This window comes from Talpa occidentalis, unplaced genomic scaffold (genome assembly GCF_014898055.3).
Source record: "Talpa occidentalis isolate TD23 unplaced genomic scaffold, MPIMG_talOcc4v2.1 talOcc4.9, whole genome shotgun sequence".
Classification (NCBI taxonomy): Eukaryota; Metazoa; Chordata; class Mammalia; order Eulipotyphla; family Talpidae; genus Talpa; species Talpa occidentalis.
The window spans coordinates 108,207,906-108,228,097 of NW_023605305.1; the positions used below are offsets into that span (position 1 = coordinate 108,207,906).

The following is a 20,192-nucleotide window of genomic DNA, read 5'->3' on the forward strand; positions in this document are numbered from 1 at the left end:
AATTGAACCATGTTCTTCTGACCTCATGTCTATGCAAAAAACTCCAAGAAACCTCACTTCAGATCAGAACTCAGAAGAGGCTTGAAACCACAGCTTCTCCTAACAGAGCTGCCCACCTCCTGCCCCACCCTGCATCCAGATCCCTGACTCGCCCTCTGCTGTGGACTTCCCTCAGCCCTTGCCTTCCTCTCCAGAAGACCCGCCTCAGCCCTTTCCTCCTTCTGAAAGACACATCTGCCATCTGCCGCTGCCCCCCACCCCTAGGCCTGCCCCTCAGAGCCTCACCACCTCAGGCTCTTCACATTGCTGCATCTCCACAGTTTTCAGCCCCAAGCACCTGTAGCCAGAGCTTAGCCCTGAAGGTGGTGACCTAAGGAGTCATCTGCATTTACTCTGCTTTCTGAGACTCAGGAGAGAGGATGGATTTACTGACTGGCATCCCCCCTGTAAAGCACAGCACCGAGGTGTTTGGATGCTTCAGAAAATATCCACTGGCCTTGGACATCATTCCTCTGTATTTTAAGGAGTTTGTTCTACCTGCCCCATCCCTGCCAGGTCATGTTCCCCTTGGAACTCGGCTGGGCTCCCGCTCCAGGCCTTCGAAGCCTGGAGACTCGTCTCCCTTTGGGGTCCCTGGCTGCAGCAGCTGCTGCTGTTCCCAGGTTCAGCTCCCAGATTCCCTGGCAGAACTCCCTGTTCCAGCGGCCACTCCTGCAGGTCAGGCTGTCACCAGCTATTGCCCCACTCTCCCTCCCCCGTCCCATTACTGTGGCCCACTTCCTCATCCGGGCCTTTGCTGTTTCTCACCCTCCACTGCCTTGCAGCAGGGTCCAATCAATAACTGCAAACAGTCAACACTTTCCCTTGAAATTCAGGAATAATGAAGATTTAGGCTTAAATTAAAATTTGCTAATCTAGAAACTTCAGTCCACAAATTGCTGCTGAAGGGCCGTCGCCACTGGCCGCCCTCCCCTGGCCTCTCCGCCTCTCGAGTCAACCCAGCCGTTCTCAGCCCAGGCGATTTTACCCCTGACACGACATTAGGAAATGAACACATTTTGGTGGTTACTACCTGGGCACGGGTGCTCCTGGCATTTGTGGGTGCTGGCAGAGATCCTACAGTACAGGACAGTCCCCCATAACAAAGGATTATCTGGCCCCAAATGTCAACATTGCTGAGGCGAAGATAACGTGGAGATAGAAAATTCCCAGGCTTCTCCCCAGAAACCTTTCCTTAACACCCTGCATTCTCTAGAACAGGCTTGAAGTTTTTATTCCCAGAGATCTAGACACTTACAAGAGCAAAATGATCTCCTTACATGATCTAGATTTGTTTTTATTGGACCATGTAGTTTGTTTTCATGGATCCAGTATCTGAAATTGGGACTTTTCAAGAAAATCTAGATATAGAATTTGTCCTGAAAAATAGAAGATCTGTTTATTTTGCTCCCTAATTTTCAGGTGGCCAGGTAGCAGCTTTCAGTGGGAGCTGAGTAAAATCCCCTGTGGTCCTTTATGTGGCACAACACTTGTCCATTTCACCTCAGTCTCCACCCTTCCCTATCGCTCTGTGACCTTGAATGTCAGTGGCCATTTGTTATTTTACTTGTTCTGCTGTTTTCTCAGAGCAGAGTAACACTTCTGAATAATTGCAATCAAAAGAGGGAAAACAGTAAATCATATGGAGAGCACAAACACTGTAGAATTTCATTCGTATGTGGTAATTAGAGAAACCAAACAGACGAACTAAATAAAACAAAAGCCTTTGGACTATAATACCAAGCAGTGGTTATGGGAAGGGAAGAGGAAGAGGAAGGGAGAGGGTAAATCCAGTCAAAGGGGTCAGTTGTACAACAAAGGATAAAACTGAATTTTTCTTGGGCAACTTAATGCAGTTCACACACGTTGATTGTGAATAATGCACACCTGAAACTTACATACTGTTACAATGCAGTGTTATTTCAATGTTTTTAAAACATTGAACCCGCTGCACCACCAGGGAGGCCCTAGAACCCCCAGATTTTTATCCCCTCATGGCAAATGCCCAGCCAAAGAGGGTCTGTCCAAAGTAGGGCCACTGAGGCTCAAAAACTTGCCACAAATCTAAGGTATTTTTATTACCCACTTTGCTGGTGGGCATTTGTGCAGCCATGGACTCCTGATGACATTTAACCCTTTAGATTCCCTCCCAGCTCTGACTCACCATTGGAAGATGCTTGAAGGTAGGTGACAGGTGAGTTTTGGGCTGTTTTCCCAGTTCCAGCTTCCTGCTGGGAGATGGGCCTCAGGAGGACCAGGGTTTCCAATGGATTCTCGCTGAACACACAGTTGGAGCTGCAAAGAGAAAGATGCAGAGCAGACCTCAGTCACCCAGCCTGAGGGAGCCGTGTCCCCACCCAGCAGCTAACACCGGCTTATAAACCATAGTCCCCAGGCCTACACGGACAGCTGGTTGCTTTGCCAATAAGTTTTATTGGAACATTTACCTATTGTCTAGGACTCCTTCCCTGCTACCCTGGCAGGAGTTAAGTGGTTGTAACAGAGACTTAACGGACCACACAGCCAATAATATGTACTGCCTGGCTCTCCACCGTTAAAGTGTGCAGAGCCCCCTTCTAAGATGGTGGCATCACTGATTTGTGGACACTTTGCCATTTACAAATTGCTTTTGGATTCTGCCAAGAACCCCATGACCTGGGCGGGGCAAGGACTGCTGGTGGCACAGGGAAACATTTTTGAGCTCTGGGCCTCACTGCACTTCCTCACAGCAGCATTGTGAGGATTGTTTACCTTCACTGATGAGGCTGCAGAAGCTCAGAGGGGTTAAGTGACAGGCCATGCCAGGCTGGCTCTGAAGTGGCCTGTGGGGAGGCCCTGCAGAGGTGATGCTGCTTTGCCCCACCTTTATACTCTGTGAAGGGGCATCTCCAGATGCATCTCCAGATGCAGCCTTTATACTCTGTGAAGGGGCCGTTCCCCTTCCATGCAGCTGCCCCCACTTCCATGCAGCTCCCTTGGATTACCCTGTTATTACTAAGAATGCATCCAAACCTCTGGAGATAAAGGCAAAGTGCAATGAGGACTTAAAGAAGGTAGGGGTCTCTGCCAACACAGGAAGAGGAAGGAGAGGAAGACTTTCTGGGGGAGGGAGCACTTGAGCCGAGCCTGGGACGCCAGTGTGCCGTGAACTGAAATTCCTGAGTGGGGTTGCTGCTGGGAACTAGCGGCACAGCCGAGTGGCCAGGTGAAGCTATGGAGCTCGTCCCCAGCTTTGGCTTGCACCCAGGGACTTGGGGGAACTTGGAAGGAAACACATAGAGGATAGACTTGTAGAGACACTTAAAGACACATGAGAGCGAGACACGTGGGGAGACTGTCCCTGGCGGACAATGGCAATTGTTGTCTTGATTTGTATTTTTGCATCTCTCCTTCTGCCCCAAACTTGCCTAAACCCCTTCTTGTGGTTCCCCATCAGAAAGTACCTTAGATTTGTGGCAAGGTTTGGGGCCTCTGTGGCCCTACTTTGGACAGACCATTTGACTGGGCATTTGCCACGAGGGAATAGAAATTTGGGGGGTTTTATTGGGAAACTATTATTAGGAATACCCTTTTTCTCTCTTGATGCACACTCTTAAAGATCTTTCACACTAACAGTCTACTTCCTTTGCACTAGATGGCAGAATCCCCTTTAGAGCATGCACCCCTCAAATTTGGGGTCCATGAGTGTCGTGCGCTTATGCTAGGGGCAGAACTTTACTGCGGCAAGGACCAGCCTGCTGTAGTTCATTCTTCTTTTTTTTTTTTAAAGATTTATTTATTTATTTATACAAGCACTGGGTACAGTCAGAAGTGCGGGAGGGTGAGAGAATTCACCAGAGCCAGAGAGGGGAACAAAACACGCAGACTGATGAAACACACTGCTGAGGGGAGCAGCGGGTGTGGCAGGAGAGGTCTGTGTGCCATGTTGGATCCTCGCTGGCAGCCGGGGATTGAACCAGTGCTGCAGAGGCTGCGGGCAGCTTCACAGCCCAGTGCTCAACCTCTGTGCCACCAGGGGACGCCCTGTAGTTCATTCTTGCCCCTCTCCACAAACCACTCAAGGCTGGATGCCGCATGGACTAGTGGACAAACTGCCCTGAAACCTGACTCTTCCCCACTCTGAACTGGTGCATCCAGGGGGGAACAGACATCTGTGAACACCAAGATGGCTCCACCAAACCCCGACTGTTCGTGATGCCAGGATGAGACGGCCTGAGACCTGGGGTGGGGGAGGCTGACTGGAAAAGAGGGCAGAAGGAGGGGGTCTGAGCTGAGGAGAGCACAGCCCACTGGCCATGATAGGGCCGAGGGCTGAGGAATCAAGGCAAATGAAAAGCAACCGTGTGTTTCACTGCAAACTGCCCAGCGGCCTGTGAAGGGTAATAGATGCAAAGCTTCAAGGAGCTGTAATCCAGCTGATAGGACGAGTCACATGGAACCCACACACCTCTATAGCCATTTATCCCCCATTAATTTCACACATTTGGGCCTCTATAGCCATTTACCCTCCATTAATTTCATACACTTGGGCCTCCATGTGCACCCCCTTGGCATCTGTGTTTTGTGTGAGTGAGCAGGACTAGTCAAGCTCATGGGACCAGTAGTTTTGTGCATGGAAAATGTCAGGTACCAGGAAGAGGTGATGACCCCAAACACCTGAACCTGCCCTGGAGCTGATGCCCTTTTAGTCCAGGGTCATAATCTGCCTGATGCAGTAACTGGCACCTCATAGATGCTTAGTAAATATTAACCTCAACCCATCCTTTCAACTAGGTAGGATATTCTATACAGATGTGTGTAGGTGCATTTATACACATCTAGGTACACATACGTGTGTATTCCACCTCAGTATCAATGTAGAACACAAACTGCGTTTCCTGCAGTTATTGGTTTCTCCTTTTAAATAGCAAGAGTAGTCTGATGTGGAAAAGAACTGTCGACAGACAGTTAGGGCTGCTAAGTGCAATAGCCTCACATGGCCTGGCTGGCAGAGATGAGGCTGGAACAGTAAGGGGTGACTAAAGAAGGAAGCTTTGAGTGCCAGCCTGGGGAGTTTGCACTCGACCTCACAGGCATTCAGTTGGAGCTGGGGCTACTTTGGCACAAATAACAGAAGTGGGGGGGTTGAGAAGGTCAGTCGGGCATTGGCTTCAGGGATCTGATCAGAAGGCAGAGGTCACTCAGCACATGATGGTCTTTACTGAACAGCCAGCCCTTCCCGAGCACGTGTCGTGGGCTCCTGGAGAGCTTGGTGGGCACTTTATCTTCTGAGATCCTCCTGGTAACCTGTGAGGTTAACATGTCCCCATCTTCTGGATAAGGAAGCAGGCTTAGAGCTATGGGATTGGATGGGGTGCTGAGAAGTGACAACAGGCCTGGAGGGCAGGAGCTATCTGGCAGGATATCCCCAGGGAAAGGGGAAAGGTACAGGGCCAGTTCCCAAACTCAGAGTCCTTCCTGGAGGAAGGGCAGCCTCCCAGAGTCCACACTGGCTTCTCAGGCCATCTGAGGGGACACTGTGCCCAGCAAAGTTATGAGTCAATGACAAGCAACTCATGTCCTCTCTCCTACAGATTGGCAGAGAGAGCTGGGGGCTGATGGGCAGCCTGAGGCTCTCTTTGCCTTTGGAAGGTTGTATAATCCCGCTCGCACGCCCTGCCCACCACACATATCTTCTCACTGACTGCACACGACGAAGGCCAGGTGTGGTGTGAGGCTCCTTGATTCCAGAGCCCAAGTCTCTTGTTCTCTCTCTCTCTCTCTGGCAAGATGCCAGATCTTTACTCAGTGGACCTGGGGAGCCCAACATGATATAAAACAAAACAAAATGAAACAGCTTCATTATCTGCCAGAGAAAGATTATTAAACTGGTCCGCTTTGTGTCCTGATGGGCTGTCTCTGAACTATGTGTCCAATATGGCTTTCTGTCTGGATTAGGATGAGAGAGAACTGTCTGTGGGTTAATTAGTTTCTTGGAAGGTTTATTCATTTCTCCCTTTTCCCTTCTAAAGGCACAGAACATCTCATACTGAGTCAAATGCTCAGCTTTTATTCTGTTTGGACAGAACACAACACGCAGCAGCCACACACAGCATCACAGGCCAATGAGCCTGGCATCTGTCCACTCCTCCACAGCCTGCCCACCACCATCCACTAAGCCCCCGCCGGCATGGGGGACGGCCTCTCTGTCGGCCCCTCGAGGACCTGGGCCACAGCTGCTCCCCATTGGTTCCTGGGAGAGGCTGAAGGAAGTTGACAGTGAGCATGCCCTTCCTATTCCTCCGTTCCCCCCTCCCTCCATGCCCATTAGTGTCGTCAGGGCTTGACAAGACACTCACCACACCCAGGAAGCCACCTGGACCAGCTGTCCGTGCATTTTGATCACAGTTGGTGCAAACCCCCTCCTGCACCACAGTACACACTGCAGGTTTTTCACTCCTGCTGGCGAAGAGCATGTGTTTTGCTTCTGTGACGACAGGTGCTTACACAAGTATATAGATTCTTTTTTGAGGGGGTGTGTTTGCTTGACTCTTACACTGTCCTTTTCAATGGTTTTTTGAGTCATTTAAAGGTGTTTTCCTTGCACTGATTCCTTTGAGGCAAGAACTACATTGAATTGTCTTCAGTGTCCAATACCCAGGGACATCCTCAGCACACAGTTGAGTAGGCAGATGCTCCAAAGCACCCCACAAAGCTTGGGGTATTCTATGGGGGTCTGTGGATAGCTCAGAGAAGCCGCTAGAGGCAACTACAGACCAGACCCCTCCTTGACTATGTGAAGTGTCAATTCATTTCACCCTTCCTTGCCTCCCTTTGTGTATCTGTAGATGGACAGCATGATGGTGGCCCCTCTGGGGCCTTGTGAGGACTCCATGGTTCATGACACAGCAAGTGTCCGGAAGAGAGGCGGATGCACAGGAATTACTGAACATACATGTCCAGGGCCTGGTCACTAAGCACACCACGCCCTGCTCCCTTACCCCACCTCTCGCTGCCTCCTGGACATATCAGGCTTGGCCAGTAAAGGGATAGTGGAGAGGACACAGAATGAGCTGAGCAGAGCCCCCAGCACAGCTTGTACAGTTTTTTCCCTTCCCAGCATGGAGAAGGACACTCCCTCGGGGGAGCTCAGACTTGCTCCCACACTCCCAGCTCAGCCTGAGGAGCTCCCACCCAATCACTGGTATCTGAGTTTCTACCCCCACTCCTCCCTGTGCCCCTGAAACTGATCTGTTGTTCGCCCCAAAGTCCACCCCTGCCAGGGCCATGAAAGCTTCATTAACTGAAAAGAACAGATCCATGACTCAGCAATGGTGGGCCTGGAACCTGATTGAAATTCCCGACAGATATTTATTGCAAAAACATCTCTTTATATAACAATTTAATCAGGCCGAGGTGTGATAAGCAGGGAGGCAGCCATTAAACAAGGCTGTTAATGCGGCAGAATCGGCTCCTGCTGATGGATGTGGCGTGGGCATGGCCGTTCGTTAGAAATTAAAGCGGGACTGAAATCCATTTGCTGCCCGGTGGCATGGAGCGCTGTTGCTACAGCTTAACACAGCTGTCTCTTGTGTCTGCGAGGCCGACGCCAAAGCAGCCTCCCGCCTGTGCCGGCTGCAACTCGGAGACGGTGCCACTTTTGTAGGCTTTCTCCACAGCCACAGACAATTGACCTTAGAGACGCTTGATGATCTGGGAGCCTCAGGTTGGAGGCAGCAGGACCTGAAGTGGAGAAGAGTTGCGGGAGGAGGCAGGCGAGGAAGGCGCAGACCAGGCTTTGGGGATGAAAGGAAAGACTCTCCCTTTGAACAGAAGGCAAGCTCTTCCCGCCCCCTGCGCTTGGAATAACCTCCCTCGCAATCATGCCTCAGTGGTCTCTTCTCTCAAAGCCTCCCTAATGCTCCTTCTCTCATTATGTCGTTATCCTACAGGCAAGGCGCTGTCAACCGAAGGACAGGGCTGGCTTGGCCAGAGCTCAGGAGCAGACACTGGGAGTTCAGGGACCTGCGGGGCTCTGAAGAGCTGCTGGGGCTGGAGGGCAGGGCCGCGGTCTGTTTGGATGGATGCCAGTGCCTGCCATGTCATTGGGTGTCCTGAGCATACTCTCTGCCTGGAAAAATATAACAGGTGGTTTATTCCTCTTTGTCTCACGAATCACTGGACTAATGGCAGGTGGTCCCAGCAAAGGTTTATGTTGTTATTGAGTGAATTTAAAAAAAACAAAACAAAACAGAGCAGAATTTTCCAAGCTGGTCATGTTCTCTCTATAAGATTCCCCTCTCAGCATCATCTTAGGGGTCACTCAAATCCTCAAAACCTTGGATACACTGAAAATACAGTTTGGCTGAAGCTGCCCATCTCTCCCCCTGAACACAATCAGATTTCTATGTAACTTTTTGGAGCAGCCCTATCTCATAAAGTAATAGGTTCTTGTACTTAAGTTCTTGATGGAACTTAAGTTCTCACATTCAGAAGCATAGATACATGTCCTCCATCTGGACTCCAGGTTATTGCCAGAGAGAGAGGAGGTCAATTTCTCCTGGGATTCCCTCCAGCCCCCAGCGCCAAGAGGCTAAAGGCAGGCAGATTTCTCCAACAGTTACCCAATGCCTGAGTTCCTCGGAGCTTCCGAGCAATGGTGCAGGGCCGAGAAGCCTCCAGGAATAAAAGCAAAAACAGAAAGGGAAAGCTGTCAGCACCACTGTCCCTGCTGAAGAATCAAATGCGCATCCCGAGAGTCTATTAAGATAGGATCCACTCATTAAACCAGAAGCAACTGTATCATTTGCAAACAACAATTCATTAGTCTAAACGGGTCTGAATGTCATCCCATCCCAGGATTCACCAGACAATTAATTACAGCACAAAGCTGGAAGGAAAAACAATACAGCACATAAGACCCAAGAACGTTCTCGCTCATGATGTTCGAGCTTTCTCCGTGTTTCTGAAATGCAGAACAAGGGTCAGTTGTGGCAGATGCAGATCCAGAGTTGGCAGGGGAGCTGCCTTGTGTGGTGGGCTTGGGCTTGTGCATCTGTGTGCATTGCTCCAAAGGGGTCTTTGGGCTGAGCCTAGAGTGATGGGCCAATCTGGTGCTAGCTCTTGGAGAGTTAAGAGAAGGGCACTGGAGACAAATCACTGCCCAAGAAGAGGGGCCCACAGCATGCGAGGCCCAGGGAGTGAGTTGGAGCACGTCTAGCTGGAAGCCAGGGGCTTTGCCAAGGAGGCAGCCTTTGACCGGGTCTTGAATGCCTGATCCCTGCAGCCTGTCCACGTACCTGCATCCTGTCCACGCAACACAGCAGCCAGCGAGACAGCAGCTGTGGCTGCCAGTTGTGTCCCAGGCCTGTTCTGGGGTCAGCTGCACCCTCAGTGCCCTTTCTACCCCAGACCATCTCTGACTTGCTAGCAGACTTGCCCCTCACCCATGTCACCCTTCTGACTGTTTCTAGAGACTGCTCCTGACTTCCCTGAAGGCTCAGAAATGGGATCTTGGAATTGTTCTCAAGTAATATTCACCTCCCACAAATTTTTATGTGTATTAGGTTTGACAAAGCACCTACACTGGAATTATTTAATTTCCTACCAAGCTTTATATCACATCTCAAATGAGATACCATAGGCAAAAAAAAAAAAGCTTGATGTTGTTTTTCTTTGGATTTTTAGAGCACTCTGTGCTGTAGAAATTGACATTTGTAAACTACTGAAATGCTCATTTATCAAATGTTGATGGGCTCTGGATGTGCTGGATGAACATGCTCCTACTGTGTTTATTATTTTTAATTTTGACTGAGACCCTTGCAAACACTCTGGAAGATGTTACCTCCTAGTTACACCTGCTCACAGCCCTTTGTCTTCTCAGCAGCAGGAGAGTGAGGTCTGGGTACATCTAAAGGTGACTGGAGTTAGACAGCATTAACAGGGCATTGCTGGCAGAGGGGCACAGGAAGGGTGCTGAGTTAGTCTGGGCCACCGAGATGGAAGGTGCAAGGATTTTGTTAGGGAGAGTGCCTGTGGTAAAGAAAACGGCGGTGATGGTGGGAGGGAGTGGGGAAGGCAGGGAGCACTGTCGCACTTTGATGCTGAGCCCAGGGAAGGACAGAGGGAGGGATGCGAGGGTGGACTGCCAAGTTGCCTAACAGTGGGTTAGCAAAGCCATCGGGGAGTCCTTGAGCCAAAGTCAACCCATAAAGGGGTCACCTGGCTCCCAGGAAAGGGCCTTCCTCAGTTCCCTCCTGCCTGGCCGACTGGGCAGGAACAGCGCGGGGGAGCTTGCCTGCACGTAAAGGTGGCTATAAATTGCAGAAGGCAGCAGCTGGCCCCTCCATGCAGGATGTTCTAAAGACACAGTCTTGGGGGCCTCCCTGGTGGCGCAAGCGGTTAAGTCTCAGCACTATGAAGGCCAAGTGGGAGGTGGTACCGCAGCCACTGCAGTACCAGTTCCATCCCCGGCCAGGGAGCTACGCACATGGTGCAGCAGACCTCTCCTGACTCGCCTGCTGCTCCCCTCAGCAGTGTATTTCAGTTGATCTGCCTGTTCTGCTCCCCGCTCTGTCTCTGGTGAGTACTCTCACCCCCTGCACCTCTGGCCTACACTCAGCTCTTGTATGCATAAATAAATAAATCTTTAAAAAATAAAAAAATAAAGACACATTCTTGTGGCCTCCCCGAGGCAGGAAGGACTGGGGCCTGGGGTCTGGACAAGTTGTATGAATATTCCTTTACTGTATCTACCTGAAGGGGCTGGGGTGTTGCATCAGAGGGCGGGACCCTCTGCTGCCCCCTTTCAGGATGTGAAGTGCTCAAGCAGGGTGGGCTCCTGAGACCCAGAGGAACTCCTGCTCCCAAATACTCTCCAGCATGAGCCCACACTACCTGAACAGTTTGCTCTAGTGAATGAAAGTGCCCCTGGGTGGGTGTGCGGTTATTCCTCAAGATTAAAGCACCATCTAGATCAATTACTGATCCCAAGAAAAATAAAGAACAGCAGGCATGAGAACCAGCAAGAAGAGGTAGGGGCCCAGTGTCTCCCACTTGGCCACCACACCCAAGGTAGAGCTTACCCTGAGATACCCCTCGAGGCCCTCCTGCTTCAAGTCTCCCAGAGACATGATATAATGACAGATTGTTTCCTTCCTTTTCCGAGAGATCATGTTCTTGTCTCCCACTGGCCTTCAGATCCAAAAGCAAAGGGTTGTTTAGATGCACAGATGAAGCCCAGGAGACCCGAGGAAGGGAAGGGAGCTGGCATGGATTGAGCATCTATTCTGCACCACGTTCTCCATATGTGTTTATTCATTTGACAGTCAGAGTTAGCCTGTGTAGTCCTATTATTATCTGTTTCCTAATGAGGCAATTGAAGCTCAAAGAGGTTTGCTCAAGACCACATGCAGCAAAACCAGGGTGCAAACACCGGCTGACCGGAGTGCAAAATCTGTAGCTGTCCCAAATCTGGTCCACAATGGAGAGGATTGGGAGTTGGGAATCCAGGCCCTCCTTCCCTGGATGGGGCGGCCCAGGTGAAGCTGTTGCAGGCAGCCCATGGGAAAGTGGGGCTTGGGGGTAAGGGTTTGCTGCACAGGCTCTGTGTTTCGCCCTGTGTTGAAGCTGGCAGGGTGGGATACGTGGGTCAGTCACTTTCACAATATGTTACCACCCAAGAGAATGGATTAGTCCTAAACCAGTTGTCCCTGATGAAGAATTGGCTTTCTGATTGCATCATTAATTGTCTGTTACTGCTGCATGAAAAGTGGCTAGGGAGGGCACAGACTGTGGCCACACAGCAAATCTCTAACACATGCCTGTTTCTGCCAGACCTGTTCCAAACCTAAACAGGCTAAAACTTTACCCTATGGCTTTGGGTCTGCTCAGTTCAAAGCCGGGTTCTCCACAAAGTCTTCTATGGTTCTTATTTCTCTCTCCTGCCCTGGCTAAGTCTGGAAACCACTGGAGCTCAGGGACCTTACCCATCTATCCATTGTGTTTCTGATGACATCCCTGCTGCCTGTCACCCCACCAGCATCACTGTTGTCACAGCTGTCATCCATCATAGCTCACACCTGGCTCTGAATGCAGCTATGTGCCAGGAAGCACATTGCCATGTAAGCATTTGCCATGTATTCATTCATTTAACCATCACATTAACCTCACAAGATCGTTACTGTTACTACCTTTGATTTCCAAGTGAGAAAACTGAGGCACAAGCACATTAGTGACATGCCCTGTGGCCACTTAGCAGAAATGACAGAAGTAGAACCCTAAATATTTCTGACATTATCAGACATAGAGTATTAAACAAAATGTATACTTAATATGTTTCAAGATATAAAAATGAAGATTGAAAATAACAAGCAAAGAAAAAAAGACTATGTGACAAATGACTAAACATGTTTTTAAAAAGGTCAAACAGAACTCCAGTGGAAATATATAACCTGTTAAAAATTCAGTGAGCAGTTTAACAATAAATTTAATGTGGCTGAAGAAGGAATTAATGAATTGAAAGGTAGAATAAGAATGTAGTTCAGAGATTAGCTGGTTGAGTCATGTAAAGCAGCGCAAATAATTGTAATATTTACCAAATAGGAATAAAGACTTGAAGAAGAGGCAATGGTTAAAGAATTAATGACAAGAATTTTCCAGAATTGTTACAGAACATCAAACCACAGTTCCTGTAATTCCCACAAAGTTTAAGCAGAATATTAAAATTAAATTCTCACCTAGACAAAGAAGATTGAAGATAAACAGAAAAAAAGGGCCAGATCAGAAACAGACAGAACAGATCTGAGGCAGATATGAAAGCTGCACGGAACGCCTTCCGGGAGAAGGGTAATGATCCAGGCAGGCTTCTAGAGTGCTTGTAAAGTTTTATTTTCATTTTTTAAATCCAAGTGATCATTATGGGAGTGTATTCACTTTGTAAAAATGCAGCAGGCTGTACCTTTATGATTTATGCACTTTAAAGTAAAAAATAAGTTATACTTTAATTTTTTCAAAGGCAAAGGGAAAAGCCAGATCACATTTAAAGGAATGGTAATTGACTTTTCAACAGTTAGAGGAAACCAGAAAACAGCTGAATAATATTTTTAATGTCTTGAGAAAAAGACTTGACTTCCATACCTGCTGAAATCATCTTCTTGAGAAAGAGGGTGAAGTAACCACATTTTCAAACAAATGACTCTCACTGACAGAAACTCTGAAAAGTGCATTAGGCAGAAGGAAAATGATTCTAGATGGAATATTTGAGATGAAAAAGGAATGACAAAATAGTATATTGGAAATATGTAGATAAATCTAAATAAACATTAAAATCTTAGACAGTAACCATGTCTAAATTGTGGGTTACAGACAACTGGAATTAAAAATATTAGACAAAAGTAATATATTAGCTGTAAAGAGTGATGAGAATTCTAGTGTTCTAAGTTCTTAAATTTGGGGGGAGGATAAAGATACTGATTAATTTTAGACATCATTAAATTAAGTCTGCATGTTAAAATATCTACCTAAGTCTGCATGTTAAAATATCTCCCACTAAAGGAATAAACACAGAAAACATAATCTTCTAACAAGTGGAGGGAAAAAAATGGAAGAATAATAAGAGAAAAAAGCACTTCAATCAATTCAAGAGCCAGAAAGAAATGAGAAACAGATAAAGTGAGACAATTAGGAAGCACAAAGTAAAATGGTAGAGATAAATCTTAAGTAAATCAACAATCTCAATAAATATAAATTGATAAACTCTCCAGTTAAAAGGAAAAGATTGCCAGAATAGATTTTTTAATCCAAGTAAATAGTGTATATAATATAAAAACACAAAAATTGAAAGTGAAAACATGAAAAAATTTCCAAGCAAGTATTTACTATAAGAAAGCTGGTATGGCTATATTACCATCAAATTAAATAAGCTGTAAAGCCAAGAATAAACTAGATATAAAAAAATTACTACACAATGATAACTTCAAATCTCTGGGAAAATAAAACAATTCTAAACTGGCATACATGTAAAAAATATAGCCTCAAAATCTAGATAATATCTAGGATAACCATTAAAAGAATAAACAGATAAGACAATTTTCAAACTACTAGAGGGACAAATTAAAGAATAAACATATAAAAAGTACTTCAATCTAATGATGGGTACATGTTATACAGTTATCCAAAGCCACAGAATGTATAACACCAAGAATAAACTGAAATTGAAACTGTAGACTTGGGTGAAATGTCAATATAGGTTCCTCAGTAGTAAGGAACATACCCTACTGGTGAGGGATGTTGATAATGGGCGGGGTTATGCATGTGAGGTTATGCATGTGTGAATATGCAGAGGGTACATGGGAAATCTCTGAACCGACCTCTAAATTTTGTTGTGAAACTTAACCTGCTCTAGGAAAGTCTTAGAAAGAAAAGTCTTAATTATGATAAATAATAAATATTGGGTTGTTGGAAAAGTCATGACAGACTTTTTCTATGTTTTGCAAGGAAAAATGTGTCATGATTTATCCAACAACCCAATAGATAAGAGATTTATAAAAATAAAAAAACCAAATCAGCTATGTTTCTAGAGCAATAATAAATTTAAAAAACAATATAACAAATGTAGAAAACAAAACCTACAACTATAGAGCAGTAGGGGGTGGGGCAACCCAAAATATGGCAAGAAAAGTGAAAAAAGTAAGAAACAGAAAAAATAGGATTAATGGCAAAAAAAAAAAAACGGTAGAAATAACTAAATACATTGATAATTACAGTAGATATGAAATTTGCTTGACCTGCTAGAAGATCTCAATAAATCCATCATCAGGTGTGAGATTTTGACTCTTATCTCTAGATAATTGATAGATAGATCCACCAGATAACATGATTGGCAAGGCTTGAAAACAGTAAAAAAAAAAATTGTTAAAATGAATATATAAAAATACAGGGTCCACTAAATGAGGATGCATTCTTCAAAAACCCATGAACTAGTTACAAAAAAAGGCCATAAAGCAACTCTCAAAAGGTTTCATGAGATCACACTATCTGACTACTCTGCAAGTTAGAAATGGATAACAAAAAGGGAATCAGTAAAAGACCACACATTTTGGAGACAAAAATACATTCTGAATAATTCATGGGTCAAGTAGAAATCATAATTTTAAAAAAACTTAGAAATGATTGATAAAAATACTACATATCACAACTTGCAGGATACAGCTATAGCAGTAACTAGACTGAAGTTTACAGTTTTGAAACTTACATTAGAAAATGAAAAATAAAGAAATTATCTATACCTCCAACTTAAGAAATGAGAAAAGAATTGGCATCTGATGAGTTATCTTAAAGTTCCTGATTTCCTCTCCTGAGCTTATCATGGGAGTTCACTCTTCCACATTAATACACCAAGGACTGTGTGCCTGTGTGTGATCAGACATCAGAGCTCTTCACTCTGCAGTGGGTGGGGGTGGACCTCAGAGCCTCTTGAGCAAGGTGCCAGATACACTCCCAGCTCTCTTGGACCCTGGTTGGTGGCCCTGGTCAGGTCTGACATCTGACGATTGAATCTTTATCTGTAGCTGCACAGGCTGGCTGACACTCTGGTGCCCAGTATTTAACTGTCTGGGCTCAAGTTTTTCTTGAGTCTCCTCACCCTTGGTTTGGTTTTTGTTTTCTGCTTTTTCTCTTTTAAATTATGTCCCAGGAAAAGCAAGGAGCATGAGAAAAAAAGTCACCATCCAAAATTGTTGAGAGTAGATATTAAGAAAATCTTTGGAACGCCAAGGTCAATAATGACCCATTTGAATTCCCTGAGGTGCCCCTTCATCAGGGGAAGAGAAGTAATTTCCCCTAAACAAACCAAAAGAAGAAACAACCAAGATCCCCAGGCCAGGGAGGGAGGGAAGAAAACTCACCACATGGGTGGCAGAAAACACGTTCTGGGCAGAGACAGTCGGCACCCGCCCCTCCACCTGCAGCCGAGAACCAGCCCCCTTCCTCACATTCCAATTACAAGCCTCTGCAGAATGCATTAAAGTATTTAAAACCAGTGGAGAAAAATTAGTCCATATGTTTAGGCTAGTCATGCACGCACAGCCAAAAATGAAATAAATAAAATGAAAGCAGGAGGGAGTAAAGAACAAAACAACAAAATTAACTAAGCTTTCAGTGAGTGTCTAATAAACTTGACATTTTTAACAGGCACGTTGAAATTTCCCCCAAGTGCTGGTGACAATGATAATAATTGAATGCATGGGGATAAAAATCTATTAAAAATAGTGACAGCAACTAAAGCTGTTGAGAGTTTTAAAATTCAGATTTGCTTCAGATTCAAAGTCGGTGGCCCCTGCTCACTTAGCTCACTGCAGCCTGGTCTCTGGTGAGACTACGGAGGGCAAGCTGAACTGGTGCTCGGAAGAGCCCACTAACGCTTGGGTGTGAGGCCCACAGTGGCAGGATCCCTTAGGGGCAGGCCCTCTTGGGTTTTGTTGCCCTTGTAGGAAAATGCCCCTACTCCGGAGGCACAGAAGCAGTCACAGAGCTTCCTGCTTGGAGTCTAGTGGAAACACTCCCTTATCCTATCTCCATCCCAATGCAAGACCAAAAGGAATAGAAAATCCCTTTTTAAAAACGAATTAAGGGTAGACTTGACATAATCTGAAATTAACCATTTAAAATGACATTTCACTGACATTTAGTACATTCACGATGTTGCGCAACCACCAGCTAAATCAAGTTTGAAAATGTATTTTATCACCTCATTAAACAGTCACCCATGAAGCTGTCCCTCCCTAGTCTCCCCTCCCCTCAGCCCCTCGCAATCACCAGTCTGCTTTCTGCCTCTATGGATTTATCTATTCTGATATAGGAAATTACATATTGGAATGATACAATATTTAATCTTGTGTGTCTGGCCTCTTGCATAGAATTTTTAAAGTTCATTCACCTTGGAGCATGCATACATCAATACATCATTCCTTTTTATGCCTGAATAATATTCCAATGCATAGATATAACAATTTTTATTCATTATCCTTCAAGGGGTAGAAGTCCCTTTGGAGAGGCACCCTGGGTTCGTTTGAATAAATGACTTGGAGATTATGAACATAATTTGATGCCAACTATAAAGTAACAACCATCCAATCAAAAATCCTCATTGAGAGTACATTGAAACTCCAGCTGTATACATTTAGGAAAGTGTTGTGGATAGATGGATGAGGGGGTAAGTGGGTGGATGGGTGGACAGATGGGTTGATGGGTAGATGGGTAGATGGATAGATGAGTAGAGAGAGGAATGGTAAGTGAATGGGTCTTTACTGAATGGAAAAGCACTACATTTCAAGTTCAGAGACCAGGCCACCACTTCGTATTTGACATACAAATCACTTCATCTCCATGGCCTTCATTTTCTCACTAGGTCATTAAACAAGATGATTTCTTGCGATCCTAGGAGACGCCCTTCCTCAATACTCTCTCAGGATAGAGTGGTACCCGACTGAGTGCTGAGTTACAGGGAAGAAAAACAGGCAGTCAGGTTTTGAGATGGATTTGCCAAATTCCTTCCCAATTTGAGTTGGATTCACCAATGACTTTCTTTTCCATCTCACTGATCCCTCATCCTCCAATACCCACTCCCTGCTGCATCCCAGCCCTTCCGTGCTCATTGTCACGCAGTGTCCTTTAGCTGTTCTGTCCTAAGTGTCTCTATCACAAGCGGCATTTTTCCAAATTTGTTATTTTCTTCCTTAGGTAAAGTAAGAGAACTCAGAAGGCTGGACTCGTGAGCTGAAAGTCCCGGTTTTCTGCCAGGTCCCCCAGCAGGTCAGCACAGGCCCCGGGTGTGACTTAGTGGAGGCCTCTCCCCACCCAATTACCACCAACATCACACACTTGTGGGTTGTTTTACCAACAAACTGTGTGCATCAAGTTGCCATGGAAATCAGAAAGTGATTTCTTGGTATTGATATCCTGAAAATAAAGCGTGAGCCAAGCTGAAAAACACCAGAGGTAGAGGAGGGGTAAAGCTAGCAAGAGAAAGAGAGACCTTTCCATGAAGGGTGAGGAAGCATCTTACATTCTCCCAGGAGGACATGCCAGGTGGCACTGGAGAGAGGCGAGGCCACTGGGTACTGGATTTGGCGCCCCCAGACGGTATTCATTTCCCGTTGGGTTTGCCCACTCCTCTCTCCTCCTTAGTAATGAAGATTAAAAACAGCAATTAAGTTCGGCCTTGTAATCGGACCCATCAGTATGCATCTTTCCCAGATCAGAGGGCGGTTCCATCGAGCTCGGAGCTGGCCTCATGGATCACTGTGACAGTAACAAGCTGGAGGTGGTAATTGCTTTTGCTCCCAAGGATTTTATTGGCGTGCTCCTCCCTGTGGCCCATGGAGCAGCTCCTGGCAGCTCACCAGATGACCCCCAAGAGGGAGTGGCTTTGCCTGGCCGCCACACCTTCCAGCCACTGCACCCAGTTTGGTCAGAGTCACTCCTTGGCTGAAGGATCAGCGCGGCCTGGATTGGGTCTGTGCACCAGTCCAAGTTTATGTGCCATTTCAGGCTTACAATTTCTCTTCTTTCAGTTGGAATCATCTCATTTCCTGTGGTCAAAAAACTATGTGACAGCAGCTGATACCATGTTGGGCACTTGTGGTTGTGTAATAAATGTGTGTTTCTTCCTCCGAGTTAACTGCAAATCCAGAAATTCCTTCCCAGGGAAATAACTCCTAGGAAGCAGGAGATGTCTCCTGGGCCACCATGCAGTCCTGGTACCCAAATGGGCCACAGACTTTATCTACAGTGGCTAGAGAGGGAGCCTTAGGGACCTGGCACAGGTGGCAGGTATGTGGGTGGGGGACACAGGACCTTCCCACCCTTACACCATGACTCACTCACCCTCACTTTTTAGGGAATCCGTATGTCATCATCTACACTCACTCACCCCCTTTGGGGACTTCAGGCTGGTGTGCTCACCTTTCTCCCACACTTGCATCTCTCTCGTGGTGGAGGTGGTGGTGGTGGTGGTAGGAGCAGGCTTTGCATTCCATAAAAGCTCAGCAAGCTTTATGGAAAAGGAGATACTGGGTAAAGGGTCCTGCCCAGAGCTCAGAAATCAGCCCAAGAAGGCAGATTTCTGTTGGACCCGTGGCCACAGGCAGCCAGCTGTGTGGGCTGCATTAGGAGTGTTAACAAGAGAATGCAGGTGGGCATACAGCCTCCCTGCCTGGAAGCCTCGGCTCGGCCAGGCCCTCATGCTTCCGAATCTGATAACCCATATGGACGGTGGAACTGTGGCACATAAACTTGACCTGGCACAGAGACTGGAGCATGTGCAGATCTCTGAAAAACACCATGCCAGTCGAGACTAGGGCTCTGCCTGGTGTGTGAAGAGGGAATCCAATTGGGTATGAGTGTGCCTGGCTTGACAAGCTGTGTGACTTTGGGGCCATCCCTTTACCTCTCTGGGCTGCTTCCCCATTTCTAAAGTGAGTAGACTGGTTTGGCTAATCTTTGAGGCATCTCGTGGACCCAGAGAGTCCATGACTCTACTTTGAGAGTATCTGAACTTAGCAAGAGCAACTTCTTGCACCACTTTCTCAAGTCGACATAGCTTGGTCCCTGCCACCCACAAATACCCACCAGTAATTACAGCAAGAGAGGTGGCCTCTGGGTTAGAGCTTCATTTATTTGTTCAACTATTTCTTGAGCATCTTTTATATGCCAGACACTTCTAGACACTGAAAGAGAAATCTTTGCCCACACAGAGCTTATAGTCTAGTGGGGAGATGGAAAATAAGCAACTAAATTAGTAAGTATGAGCCTGGCGAGGAAAACGCTTACAGAGAAACTAACAGGATAAGATGGGGCTACTGAGCGTTGCCAGGAGGGCTCTTTTATGTGGAGTCTTTGGGAAAAACTCTCTGATGAGGAGGCGTTTAAGCAGAGATCTGAAGGAAAGAGGGGGTTTGTGTATGGGAAGAAGCTAAGGAGGGAGAAAAGATTAACGAGAAACCAACTGGCCTTGGTGAGCTGTACCCCAGGCAAGTAGCTTTCCTGTCTTCCTTAGGAGACAAAGAAAGTTTTAGATCCAGTTCAAAATTCACGGAAGGCCCAGCGCCAGCATCTCAGAACCCTCCCCTGCCTCCCCACAGCTCTGCAGCTGTGTCAGCCTCAGCTGAATCAGA

The 20,192-nt window shown here is 46.5% G+C and overlaps 1 protein-coding gene across 3 annotated transcripts in view; it reads right to left on the reverse strand.

The window, feature by feature from the left end:
- The window catches only part of KCND3 (potassium voltage-gated channel subfamily D member 3), a 371,120-nt gene that overhangs the window by 262,142 nt on the left and 88,786 nt on the right, over positions 1-20,192 (reverse strand). For all 3 annotated transcript variants that reach the window (XM_037501020.2, XM_054691769.1, XM_054691770.1), the window contains one exon: positions 2,204-2,334. The gene's annotated coding sequence lies outside the window, so the exon portion shown is untranslated. The remainder of the gene's footprint in view (positions 1-2,203; positions 2,335-20,192) is intronic.